This window comes from Sturnira hondurensis, unplaced genomic scaffold (assembly GCF_014824575.4).
Source record: "Sturnira hondurensis isolate 20B ecotype Veracruz unplaced genomic scaffold, ASM1482457v3 Scaffold0007865, whole genome shotgun sequence".
Lineage (NCBI taxonomy): Eukaryota > Metazoa > Chordata > Mammalia > Chiroptera > Phyllostomidae > Sturnira > Sturnira hondurensis.
The window spans coordinates 10,461,623-10,475,735 of NW_028080496.1; the positions used below are offsets into that span (position 1 = coordinate 10,461,623).

The 14,113-nt window shown below is 53.1% G+C and overlaps 1 protein-coding gene across 1 annotated transcript in view; it reads right to left on the reverse strand.

Moving 5' to 3' along the window:
• ADAMTS17 (ADAM metallopeptidase with thrombospondin type 1 motif 17) overlaps positions 1-14,113 on the reverse strand; it is a 187,667-nt gene that overhangs the window by 84,883 nt on the left and 88,671 nt on the right. The window lies entirely within an intron of this gene.

Here is a 14,113-nt window from a genome sequence, read left to right on the forward strand (position 1 = left end):
GGGGATACTATAGTTTCTGATGACGAGGCCTGCTTTTTGGCACTAATGCCCCCACCTACCCCGTTAATGATCTAAACGTTTTGTAGCCTTGAAGAGAGGTTGCTGTGGGAAGGGCTGGTAGGAGCCATCCAAAACTCTTAGAGAATGTTGGGGTACAGATGGTCAAACGGAGGAAAAATGGGGCTTCCTAGTCTTTCACACCGTTATGCCTGGGTCCACCGAGATCATACCTGTCGCCTTCCCTGCCCGAAGGTACCTCACACACACCAGGACGCCTGTATGGAAAGGCATGAGTGAGCACGCACCCTATGCTGACCAATGATCTGACTGCACGCACGCTGTCCCTGGGTAAACCGTGTCACAGGACACAGGAGGTCGGACAGCCTGAGATTCTAAGGGGAGAACCTCAACAAGCACGAGGATGCCCATTCTGTGTCCACAGTACGGTTGGGGGGAAATGTGCTTTCATTCATTCCAAAGTAGTTATTAAATGTTTCTCCAGTGCCACATCACAGGCTAGAAGACACTGGTGAAAAAGGGCCAATGTTTCTCTCCCTTTCTCCCTCCCTCCCTTCCTCTCTAAAAATAGAATCTTTAAAAACAAAAACCAAAAATAAATATCTTCCCCAGACTGCGTCACAAGGGTCTCTTATCTTCTACCCAATCTAAAAATAAAAGACAGCCACACAGGGACTCAAACACACTGTCACGGAGTTCTGGTCCCTGGGTGATGGACAGTGACAAGGAGTCCAAAGGGCAGATGCGCCCACCCTCCAAGGAAAGGCTTTCACCTGCCATCACAAAACTGGTGAAAAAAGAAAAACCATGCCCTGGCTGGTGTAGCTCAGTGGATTGAGCAAAGGCCTGCGAACCACACGATCGTGGTTCGATTCCCAGTCAGGGCACATGCCTGGGTTGTAGGCCAGTTCCCAGCAGAGGACACACAAGAGGCAACCACACATTGATGTTTCTCTCCCTCTCTCCTTCCCTTCCCCTCTAAAGATAAATAAATTAAATCTTAAAAAAAAAAAAAAAAGAAAACCCAACATTTTTCATGGTATAAATTTAAAAATAATGTTTAAGGCATCTATGTATACTTTCTTTATGTTTCCCTAATTGAACCGATTTTTTTGGTCACCAGTCACTTGACCGTGTCACAAAGGGCTTTCCTGAGGAGCACCTCGGTCCAGACCCGTCTCCCCAGCTTCCCTCTGGGTTTCCCACGAGCTCCTTCAACTTCACCAGGCTCCCTCCGGCAGCCTCCTACTCTGGGGTCCCCACCAGTGGCTGTTGTGACTCAAGCACACTGTAAATTCGTATTGGGTGGGTTTCTGCTTCGTGCTGGGCAAAGAGCCCCCAAGTTAGACAAGCCACACCCCTAACGGCATGTGGGTCCAGGACCGTGGCTGCCTGCTCAGCAGAGCAGAGCAGGCCGCCTCTGGTCACCCTCATTGCTGTCCTCCTGCCTGGAAGCCCGGTGTCCACCCAACCATAGTGAAGTGAAGGACTGAGGAACCAGCAGCTAAATCTGACCAAGAGGAACGACTGAGATGCGTCTCCAATAGTTACTTTGCTTTGTAAGAGGAGTCATTTCCCAGGCCATTACTCAGCTTCTTACTTTTTTTTCCTGCTTCTTATCTATCTGTATCTACAATCAGCCATCCGTTCACCGGTCTGTCCTATCTTTGTTCACTTTTCAGGAAGAAGCTAACGGGCTTTTAATTGCATTTAGCAGAGGGTGTATACAAAGCCACCTTAAATTTGATTTAGGGTTTGATTTGATATCTGTAGCTCAAACCAGCAAGAGGGGTCTCACATGGGTCACTCTGAAAATGGTGATGGGTTTTACTGAACTAAACACGTAGACGTTACGGAAGAAAAATGACTCCTGACAAAAAGCCACTCTGTCCCATTCTGACAACAAGGCGTCGGCAGAGCCCGGGGACCAGGCCAGCTACCTGTGGACAACCTTGGAGAATCCAATTCTCCAAGAATGAACAGGAGTCAACTGTTCTTCTGGCTTACCGCCGTCACAACCAACCGTCTCCCGAGTGGCCACTGGACAGGATCTACAAACAAGGACATTGTTTTGGGAAGCCACAGTGCAAGGAGATCTGAGCCCTGGCACCACGGCCGCTTCTGAGTTTTCTGCGGCGGTCAGGCTGGCTCTGAAATTGAAAGAGGTCCCCTTACCCACACAGTCAGACCCCGCTGGCCAGGGAAGCTGACCTCTCCGGAGACAAACTCCGTTTCAAACATTGCTCAGAAGAGCTGACTGCACCATCGACCACCGTACGCCGATGTGGAGTGTTATGGCAGAATTTCCCTCTGTTGGCCCCCTGAAGTCTTCCCTAAGGAACATTGCGGTCGGCGAGCTCGGCGGAGAGCGGGAGCCGTGGCTTTCTCTCCTGCAGATCACACGGGAGCTGGTTTAGAATGTCCCAAAGCTCCCTCACTGCCTCATCCACTCGCAGTTGGATGACCCCGCATCGGGGCAGGCAGCCTTGGTATTTGAGGTTCCCGTAAACAACGCTTTAGGCTATTTTTAGTTTAAATGAAGGACTACCTGACTGAAAAATGCCTCCTATTGCAGGTTTAGGTCCCAGGGCATCTATTACCTCTGGCAACGTGCTGCTTGGCAAAAACAAGTGGTGTGGAACGCACGCAGTGATTTTAAGTGACTGTGGCAGGAAGGACACGGGCCAGCCTCCTGTCACCTGTGGCCCAGGGTCATCAGACACAGTCACAACCTAAGGGCCTGAGCTGACTGGACCTTGAAACAAGCAACACGTAGCTTCTGTGTTTGCTTTGGGAAGTCCAACGCGCAGACCATGCGGGGAGCTCTGAGAGGGTCCCACAATGCTCGGCCCCTTCTCTGCTTCACCGCAAGTCCTGCGTGGCAGAGGCTCGGGACGTCTGCCATTTCAGAAGCGCCCTTTTACTGGGCTCTGGCCTGCCTGGCCATCTTTCAGGGGCTTTGGGGTTTTGATGTCGGGGATACGCATCAGGCCCCCTCTCCTCCAAGTAGCCGTGGCTGAGCTTGTGATGGGGACGTTTGGGGTGGGGTGAAGAACCCAGGGAACCGGCTCCCTGAGGGTTGCTCCCCCACTGCGGGGGTCGGCCCGTGGCCATCTGGGAAATGGTAGGCAGGTCTGTATTAGTTACTGTTAACTAACCTGTGATCATTAACACCCCAGCTTTGCCCTGCAAGGGAAATTCTCTGCTGTCATTGCCTCTTTGCCGAAAACCAGACAGGGCCCTCAGTGTTCAGCTGCTCAGGAAGGTCACCGACCAGGGTTCCGAGTCACCAGGGGTGACAGGCGGCCCTTGTTTGTCCAGGCTGAAGACCAGGGTTAAATGCCAAGGTCATCGGTGGCCCCGTTTATAGAGAACAAAACTAACTGGCAACAGCAGCATCAAAATTCCATCCCCCCAGAGGTGTTTTTGTTGTTGCACAAGAAAATGACGAATGAATGAATGAACACGTGTACCTACATATATACATATACACGCACGGAGAGGAAATTCACGTCAAAAGGGCTTTCAACAACAATTACATTAACTGTGTTGAGAAAGAGAGTAAAAAGAAAGCACGGGCGATTCTGTCCCTTGCTCTGGTCCGTGAGCGTGTCTGGGTGTGACAAAGCCCCTCTGTGGGGGTCTCGGGGCTCTGCTGGTGAGCACGGTGTCATGCAGAGGTGATTCTATGTTTCATGATACACGCTGTTCACACAACACAGGCACACGGGGTGTGTCCTTGACCTCTGTGGAGTTCGTGTTTTGTTGGGTGTTTGAACAAAGAAGCGGCCGCTGGTTCCAACAGTGGTGGGAAGAATGGGTGGTACGGCTTCAGGGAGCAGTTGGGGGCAGGGGAGGCCCAAGGTGGCCCTGTCTCCCTAAGGGGCCCTCAAAGACAATTCTGATGAAGCACTTTCAGCTACTGTCCTTCCTTCAGGACCTGTCCACACAGGACACAACACCTTTGTGCTGTTACCGCAGGAACGTTCTCACTGATGTTACCACTGTAGGGCCTCCGGATGGAACATGGAAAGGGGCAGTCATCATATTCCTTCTTTTTTGTTTTTTGTATTTTTATTTAGTGATTTTAGAGGGTCGAAAGAAGAGGAGCGGGATGGTGGGGGGCAAAGAGAGAGAGAGAGAGAGATCTGTTGTTCCACTTACTGATGCTCTCATTGGTTGCTTCTTGCATGTGCTCTGACCGGGAATCGAACCTACAACCTTGGTCCACCAGGATGACACTCTAACCAGCTGAGCTACCCGGCCAGAGCATGTCCCTCTTCCTTGATGGGCACCTGTGGGGGCTGCACAGCTGGAGTGATTTCCTTAAGGTCACCCAGCAGGTGAGCTTCCTTGCCCCCAGCCTGCCTCATCTCTGAATCGTGTTTCCCGGCCACGCTGACCCCGGCCGGCCCTGCGCCTCTCACTGCGGAGGCTTCTTCCTTCCTGCGCCCGTCTCCACCGGGCCCCACTCAGCTTGGACACGTGCACACTCGGCAGCTGGCTCCCTGGCCCAGCCAGTCTTTGATTTTCTGCCTGTTTTGATGAAGATGTGTAAACAGTCAAGGAAGATAATACGAAATTCCCCGTCTCACGCAGACTCAGAGTGCTATGTTTGCGAGTCCTGGCCTGGCGGTCAGGCCAACCCGGTGACAATTCGGCTCTGCCTCTCAGGGGAGCAACGCCACTCCTCTGAACCTACTGGGGACAACACCACAGGCGGCCCGGGAGCAGTACAGGCATTAGGCCCTGACAGTGCATATGGGGCCCTGACTCCCATGCAATCCAAAACCTGCATATGACTTTGACTCCCCTCAAGTTTAACTACTAACAGCCTACTGTTGACCGGAAGCCTTACCAATAACATAAACAGTCGATTAATACATATCCCGTATATATATTATATGCTGTATTCTTGCAATAAAGTAAGCTAGGGGGCGCTGGCTGGTGTGCCTCAGTGGATTGAATGCCAGCCCGCAAAGCAAAGGATCTGGGGTTCAATTCCCAGTCAGGTCACAAGCCTGGGTTTTGGGCCAGGTCCCCAGTAGGGGGCGCATGAGAGGCAACCACACATGGATGCTTCCCTCCCTCTCTTTCTCCCTCCCTTCCGCCCCTCCGGCAATAAATAAATAAAATCTTAACAAAAAAAATCTTAAAAAAATAAACTAAGGAAAAGAAAATGTTAGGAAGAAAATCACAAGGTTCATCTTTGAGTTTTTCAAGTTGTCACAAATACCCCAAAACATTTTCAATATCACATACTTAAAAAAGTCTGTGTGTTTAAGTAGGTCTAGGGGTTTCAAACCAGTGTTATTACAGGGTCAGCTATACTCATTCATTTGCTCATTCATTCAACAAGGGCCTCAAACACCTCCTGCGACCAGACCCCACCCCAGCTGCGGGCACAGGCCAGGCCTCTGCTTTCACGGAGTTGCCGCACTGAAGGAGCGCCGGGAAGGGTTTCAGATACTGAGAAGCCTGGCAGGTGGTGGCTGTGGAGGGATGAGGGCCTCGCTGCGTCCAAGCTCATACCCAAGTGCAGGTGCACTACCCACCCCCCCATCCGCTGCAAGCTCAGCGGCCCTCAGATGTACCCGAAGCCGATGAGGGAAGTGGGCAGATATCCTACGAAAGGGCAGGTGCCACTAGGGCACAGGACAGACGCTGTGTGTGAGGGCCTTCCTCCCACTGTCTCATTAGCACGAGTGAGGTCATGCTGGGGAGGTCGCCCCATAAACGAGCGCAAACAAGGGGCAGCTGCTTAGGAGGCTCCTCGCCTCCTTCCTCCAAAGCCCTCACTGTGTGGCACACCCGATGCGTCCGTCCAGAGCCCCTGCGTGCATGTTGTTACTTGGACAGACTTGGAGTCAGATGGTATAGAAAACCGCTACTAAAAAAAAATTCCACAAAGCTGTTAATCTCTGACCTGGGAAAACATTCTATGGGGCAAGGAGGCATCTGAAGCTCGTTCTGGGCAGAAGTCCCAAAGAAATTCAGACCGATGGCTACACAGGTGGCATCAGGACACGGCCCCCCAAGGTGAGTGTGGACGGTGGAGGGGACCATGCTGATTCAGATGGAAAGGCTGCAGGGGGTTAAGAAAAAAACTGCCTCTGATGAGGGAGGAGGAATTCATGGAAGGAACAGGCCTGGCTTCCCTTCCTCAGCCTTTGTGTGTAGGGGTGTGTGCTTCTTCCGAAATCATCTCAGGTATTTTGAGGACGTTACTTTTTCCCATAGGATGTCATCGGTCTGTCAGGTTCCAGCAGGAGTCCTTTCAGTTCGGGCCGTACCAAATAAAGGGCTCATGTGGGGAGACACGGGGCGGTTTCCAAAGGCCCCCCAGAGGCAATATGGCCGCCAATTCTTCCTGGAGCAGCTGTTTTAATGGGTTCGGAGGGCAGCCCCCAGCACCTCCCTCCCCTTCAAAGGCCTGCAGAGCGGGCAGGAGCCAACCTGCAGGAGGGAGCCCACCTAAGAGAGAACCTGCTGCTTCAAAGTTCAAAGACCCCTCAGGGACATCAAAGGGCACAGGAAGCTCCGGCAGCAGAAACCTTAAGGACAGGCTACTTCCTGCCCCTAATGACCAGCAGCCCCTTCCTTTCCTTAAAAACCACAGACCGGGATGGCTTTATGGCCTAATTATCTACGCTCCGCCCCTTCCAACTTGCCCAGGGGGCTGAGGGGAGGTGGGCTGGGGGGGGTGGGGGGTGGCCTTTGGACCCCATCCTACGTCCTGTCTTTCTGAAATGCAAGCCACTGACCAGGCCCAAGAGGGGCGTTGCCCCCGGGATGTCAGCCCCCGAACCCAGGGCAGCCCCTTGCACAGCCATTCCCGAAACACCTCACGCTCTGGGTCCTGTGCTCCCTCCGGTCACCAGCCCCAACCTGGGCAGCCCTGTTGTTAGACCCCACCACCTGAAATGCTCTGCAGGCAGGTCACTTCCTCCCCTGCAGCAGCCTCAACCCTCAGTGGCTGAGAGGGCCCCCTCCTGCCAGATCTCCCAAGCCCCAGGCTGCTTCTCTGGGGGGCGGGGCTTGTCCTTGTCCACAGCCCAGACCCCTCCCCCAGGCCCACCGGCCTGCCCACGCAGGAGGCGCTGATCGGTGTTCACACTCTAATGGAGAAGGCTGAACAACATTCTCCAACAAAATTTACCCCCTCGGGTCTGTGGTCTCGGTGGCCAGGTGGGGGGTCGGAGAGCATCCTGTTAACCCTTTCTGCTGAGCACACAGCCCATCCAAAGCAGGCAGTCACACCTTCCCCCAGGAACAATGGGGGCTCTGTCACGGCTTCTGGCTCTGGGCAGGTTATGTCCCGCCTAATGGAACTCGACACTAGGGAGATAGGGCAGCATTACAAAGGCAAATTCTAGAATCTTAACTGGACACAGTCCAATTTTCTGTTAAGCACTGGTTCTCAAACATAACCACACAGTGCAGTCTCCTGGAGAGTTCTAGAAACCTCTGGTGCCTGGCTCTCACCACCGGAGGTTCTGATTTCATTGGCATGAGGTGTGACTGAAGCATCTAGATTCTTTTTTTAAATGACAAATAAAGTTACACACTATTCTAATTTTAGTTTCCAGAATTTTCACGGCAACATTACAACTATAAAGTTATGAGAAAACTGAAGGAACTTTTCCTACTGCCAAAGAAATACAATGAAAAAATAAATCTTTAACACAAAGAACAACAATAACATCATAACAGCGATGTCGAGAATCTTGTCTCAGGTTCACTTTTCACAGTGACCCCAGGGACAAGCTAATGTTATCAGGGCACTGAACGCAGGGCTTCCTGCACTCTGGGAAGGAAGTATCCTGCCACTTACTTTAAACATAAAAGAAATGAATAATCAACTGTCAAAATATTTAGAGACCACGCCAAACAAATGAAATGCCTATAAGATAAATCCGGATTCTTTAAAGCTCCCCGGGAAATCCAAACGCACACGAGAAGCCCGTGCCCCTCGGGTTCGGCTCGGTAAGTCCCTCCTTTCAGGACCACTTCTGGGCTTTTAGGTTTTTGTTCGACACAAGTACACCTGGCTGCAGGTAAAAATCGGCTGGGAACTGGGCCCACCTCAGACCAAGTACATCAGACTTGCTTGGGGAGGGGTTGGGTTCCACAGGGGCCCCCCGCCTTGGTGAGCCTGGTGCACCTCCAGGGCCCCGGTGCCTCAAACAAATACCAGTGTCACAGCTCCTTCCTCTGAGCCGAGGGGGACCCTCCTATGGCTTCCAGGACAGACAGAGCTCAAATATTCAAGAGCCCTCACTTGTCCCCTTTTCCTCTTCTCTCCTCTGCCCACAAATTTCAAGTCCAAGTTGATGACAAACACCAGGAGTTCTCATCAGGCTCCGCAGCCAAGCAGCAGAAGTTCAGTCACTTCTTGCTCCAAGTCAGAGTTCTGACTGTTGTTTGCACCCAGATTCCCAATTTGGGGGCGAGTCCAGGGAAGGCGCTCCTGGGGGTAGCAGGTTCTGGGCACACGCAAAGTCGGAGGCCACATGCCTCGTCGACAAACTCGACCCTGGTGAAAAGTCTAAGGAACAGGCGAATTTCAGAAATAGTAACCACCCCTAAGGCTAAACGATTAAACGCTAGCTTGTGTGACACCCTGTGAAGGACTGTACATATATAGACTATTTGTCCCACAGCAAGGGTTCGGCTTTGAAATTTCCACACAATGAAGACGCTGGGTGGCTTTGTTTCTGCTCTTTCTTTTTCCTCCTATTTATTTCTTTGAGTCTCTTCTTAAGCAATCCTTTTTATCTTTCACTGAAATCTTCACTTCCCCTGGTATAAATTATAGGCTTCTTTGCAGTAATCACTACTGCCTAACTGGCACTCAATTTACAGGCTGAAAATACATTCCCCTGGCCGCCTTAATGACTGTGTGCGCAAGACGCATCCTCCAACCCTCTGAGAATTCTGGCTCAGGGCGGCAATCACGTTAGGAGGGCGGAATGCGGTTTTAAGCCATGCCAAAAAGTATTGCCTAAGCGATAATTGATATTTTTCCTCACAGCAGCCTTTGGAGTTGATAAGAGGTTATTAAAACAGGAAGAGAGGTTCCCCCACCCTGCAGAATCCCGTCTGAGGTGTCAGAAGAAAAGGTGTGCCAGGCAGAAAGCCTCCTGGTGTCGTGGTTCCAGCAGAGAAGAGGAATCTTCTTGTGTCAGGGTCTCCAAAGCCAAAGCCAAAGCCAAAGCCAAGAGCAGCGGCTGCCCACCAGCCCTCCCCTCTCCCCCACTCCTAGCCACATGCGACCCAGTTTGGCAGGACGCTTGAACATTGGGAGAAAAAAAAAATATCCATGGGACCAAGTGCCTTGCTATCTGTGTTTCTTTTTAAAAAATAATTTTGAAATTGGCCTTGACTGAAATGTCTGCTCCTAACTGGTGTTTGCAGAGGAGGTTGGTGTGTCATTTGGCAGAGAGGAGACTAACTGGCCTGAACTGGGAGTTGCCAAAGGCATGGCTGGCCCTCCCCATCTTCGGCCCCTCCCAGGACCAAAGGCTGTCCCTGCAGGTGGGCTGCCGGGGTGAGTTCGCTGCATGGAAGGCAGCGGAGGCCTCCTGCGTTACACACACACACACACACACACACACGTTTTTCCTTGGGAAAACCCTGATTCTTTAGAGAAAAGAACCATCGCTGTAGTCCTTCGGCATAAAAGGAGACCGAGGCACCGAGCCGGACCTGACCTGCAGGGGATGCTGGGAAGAACACCCAGGGCAGGAAGAAAACGCTATACCCCAGGGCTTGTGTCCACACTCTGGTCATTTTCTGTCACTTGGTGCTCAGCCCTCCTCCTGTCCCCCAGCACTGATTCTCGCTCGGTGTATATACATGGTGCCCTGCCACCCCCAGGCCTGCTGCTGTGCAAACTGTCATACATCGTCTTTCCCTTCCTCGCCCTCCAGCCCTAACACAGATTCATCTTTGTCAATGCCACCGGCATTTGAATATGTTTCGAGCAGCCAAGGCTGTCCTCTTTTAGGGTCCTAGGAGGAAATTAATTTTTCCAGCCTTTATCAGAGTTGCAATATGCACTACCAGGACCAGAGAACTACTGCAGACCAAGGCCAGGCAGTCCGCACTCAAGCCCCTTGGGCGGAGCAGCTTCTCGGGACATAGGAGCCAATTCATGTGGCAGCAGGAAGTGACTGGGGTCCTTCCAGGCCCTCAGATTCCAGCAGGTGCCACACAGCACTTGGGCGCTGCACTGGTCTTCTAGACCCCGGGCAACATTACGTCCAAGGTAGAAGGAAAAATGATTCCCATTGAGTCGGATCCAAAAGTCAACCGAGAAGGTGACCTGCTGACAGGGTAGCCACAGAATGGGCTGTACCCAGACAGGTAGGTCCCTGGAAAGGCAGGTGGGGACAAGCTACCCTTAAGGAGAGCACAGTCCCTCACATATCAGCTTTTGCCTCAAACTGGAAAGAAAACCTGATTGGAGGTGAAGAGAGGCAAGGAAGAAATGCCCACGTTTTAAAGCTTTTGCCAAGGAGCTCAGTCGGCCCTTCCGGAGCAGCCAAGACCGCTGCTTCCGGGGCTTTAGGGAGCATTTCACGTTTCTGTTCAGTGTTTTGGTTTCCGGCCACTTCCTCCCAGGTCCTACACGGAAAAGCCCCGTGTCCCAGCCAAACGGAATTCTGGCTGGCCAGCGTGCTCTCCACCAGCTTTGTCAGTAGGCGCCAGTCGACACTCTGGAGCGCAGCCAGAAAGCGTAGCAGATCGTATGATGCACTGAGTTAAACGTTTAGACTAGAGTGGGGTCTGTCTATTTTTTTTAAAGATTTATTTATTTTTTGAGAGAAGGGAAAGGAGGGAGAAAGAGAGGGAGAGAAACATTGATGTCAGAGAGAAACATCGACCAGTTAGTTGCCTCTCACATGTGCCTTGACTGACGACCAAACCCGCAACCCAGCATCACAGAGCCCCACGTCTCCCGTGGGCTGCCTACCCTGCCCCACAGCGCCAGCACCTCCAGGGACCTGGACAAGGCCGCCGCGCTTCTTCCTGGCTCAGCTCAGAGCCGACCAGCCCACCCCCTCCTCTCTCTCTGCTCCTGATGCTCGTCGTACGTGAGCACCAGGGAACCGCCAGATTTCCTTAGCACCTGCCCCTCCTCATCGCCACAGACACGTGGTTCTGATTAGCAGGGTAACGTCTTTGTCACGTGGCCCATGACTTGCCAAGAAAATGATAACCCCACCTTGTTCTGTATTCGTCTATTATTTTATTTTATTTGTCTAAGGCCAAGAACCTCACCAGGGTCCTTGGCCACAATAGTGCCTGTTCTGGTGTCAGGACCAGTGTCTGAGTTGGCAGCCCCTCCAGCCCCCTCGAGCCTCTGTGCTGGTTCTGTCTGCTGCTGCTGCCTGGCAGCGCCACCACCTCCGTGCAATGCGAGAGCACGCCCTCTGTGCCTGAGAATGGATGAGAATGAGGATGAGGATGAGGAGGGCTCCTCCCTCAGATGGGCCACCGACCAGTGGTAAACTACCCAGGGTCTCAGAGAACTTGCAGCCATCCTTGGGCTTTTGGTTTAAAATTTCCCATGAGCCCTGGCTGGTGTGGCTCAGTGGATCGAGTGCCAGCCTTCGAACCAAGGGGTTGTGGGTTTGATTCCCAGTCAGGGCACATGGGCCAGGTCCCCAGTAGGGGGCGCATGAGAGGCAACCACACATTGATGTTTCCCTCCCTCTTTCTAAAAACAAATACAATCTTTTAATAAATAAATACATAAAATTTCCCCTCAGCAGTGGGCAGTAGACAAACAAGGATCTCAGGCAGGAAATCAAATACCTTGAGAGAATGGGGACGTGTCTTAGCCGGCTCAGGCGGCTATTATAAAACACCATCAACAGACTGGCTTCTGAGTCAGAGAGACGAACTTCTCACAGTGCTAGCTCTCCTGTCTCTTCTAAAAGCACTAATCCTATTGATGAGGTCCCCCCATCAGCTAATCACGTCCAATGACCCGGCTTTAAATACTGTCACAAACCTATGAATTTAGAGGGGACACACACATTCAGACCGTAACAGAGCACTGAGTAAGCCCAAGTACAGATAAGCAAATCCTGTTCCCAGCAGAGCCGCATGGGAAGGGCTCGGCCCGGGCCCAAGCGTGGCTCACTTGTGTAAAGGACCCTGCACCACGGCCTGGGGCTCCGGTCTGAGTCTCCTCCCGGCTGCTTAGAGCCACGGGAAGGGGGAAGAGCTCCTGAGAAAACGGGCTCCCAGCTACTTCCCGAACGTCCTGAAAAGCAAGGCAGGTTCTAAAGGGATTTCAGAGTGTGGTTCTGCAGCCCACCTCAGCCTGCGTCCCGTCTCTCCCAAGGCCATCTTGGCCCACCTGGCTCGCTGTGGGTCAGGACGGCAATCCACCTGACGATTGGATGCAGGTAACTCCCCGGCCCGAGTTATGAAACAGCAGCTTGGTTTCGTGACCTTTGTCATGACAGTGAGGAAGCTCTGGAGGTGGCGGACGCCCCAGACCCGCCCGGGTTTCCCATCAGAGAACGAGTGCCCCACTAGCACCTCAGCCCGGCTGCCCAGGATGCCGGTGGCACCACAGCCGCCTGCCTGCGGAAGAGCTCGGAGTGGCTGTCCCCGTGCTGGCAGTCGCCCGGCCTGGGCGGAGCCGGGGAGGCTGTGGTCAAGGTCCTCTTCAGGACAGCGGCGCGGGGCTTGCCAGGCCAGCAGAAGAAATGTCCTCGCCTCACCCCTGACTCCGCGTCCCGGGTAAGACTCCAAAGGAAATCCTGAGACATTCCCGGCCATTCCTGTTAATTCCGGGCAGTGAGAAATTCCTGCTTAGGGCAGAAAGGCCAGTGAACTAGGGCCACGGGTGACACGGTGTCTGCTGCTCTGGACACGGCACCTCCCACTCAGAAATCACCGGCCTGGGAGGGGCAGCAGGAAATTCTGCTTTTGCTTGCGTGTGGGGTGAGGGGAGAAGGGGAAGAAAGAGCAAGGCCTGTTGTGAAGTTTGTGATGGGGGGGGGTGGGGAGAGAGCTGTGCTGGGAGCAAGCAGGCCCTGCAGATCCCCAGGCGCCTCCTCCACAGCCACCAAGGAGGAAGCATGAGGCAGGGGCGGGAGGCGGGGCCGACAGGACCGGGCTTGTAAAGCAGTGTGAAAGGGCCTGCAATTTTCAGCAGCAAATGAAAAAAATAAAAATAAAAAGACGACGAAAGGAAATGGGTTCTGGAATCTGGCCACAGGACAGCTGTGCTCTGAGGATGCTCACACACAGACTTTGAGCCGGGGGCCACACACCGAGGAAATGGAACTCTGGAATCGCTCCACGCTCCTGGGCGAGCGAGACACCGGAGCACCCTCAGCACCTCTAGCGTGTCCAATCGCCCTGCAGCCTGGCTGGTAAAGGCCGTGGAGGCTGAGTGAAAACGGAGGGAAAGACCCGGGGACCCAGGGAGGAGACCGTCTGAAAATCCAGCATGGGACCTGCTGGGTCCGGAACCAGACCCGGGCCACCCGCACCTGCCCACACACCTGCTGGGGAAGAAACACCAGCTGTCTGTGATACCCGCAACTGCCCTAATTCCAACTAGAATGCACCCTCCTCCCAGGATTTCTAAACATTTCCATTTCCAGAAATCCCCTCTCCGCTGTGCCCTCCTTATAAAGGTGTCCAGTCTGATGGGTGTGCGGTGCCTACCAGCCGAGCACCGGACAAAGGGTTCGGGCAGGAGCGGCAGCTACCTACTCACACCTGGCCTGCGTTCTCCATGCATCTCCCCCGGCTCGTTCTTCATACGGACCACAGACAAACGGTTCTCCTCTTCACACGTCTGGATACTGGCTTTCCCTACTTTCTGCCCTGGGACCAAGACAATTCTTCTCCTTTTGAATTGGGTGGACTGCAGTTATGAGAACATTTCCCCCAGAACCGCCTCCCCCTCCCCCAAACTTGTCCACTCTCTGCCCATCAGCCACAATTTGGTCCACGCTTTCTGGGCTGCACTCCAGACGAACATGTCCCCGTGCACACGTCACTGGGACATCCTTCTGACGTCCCTGGCCCTGAACTCCCACCCACACTGTGTCACATTCTT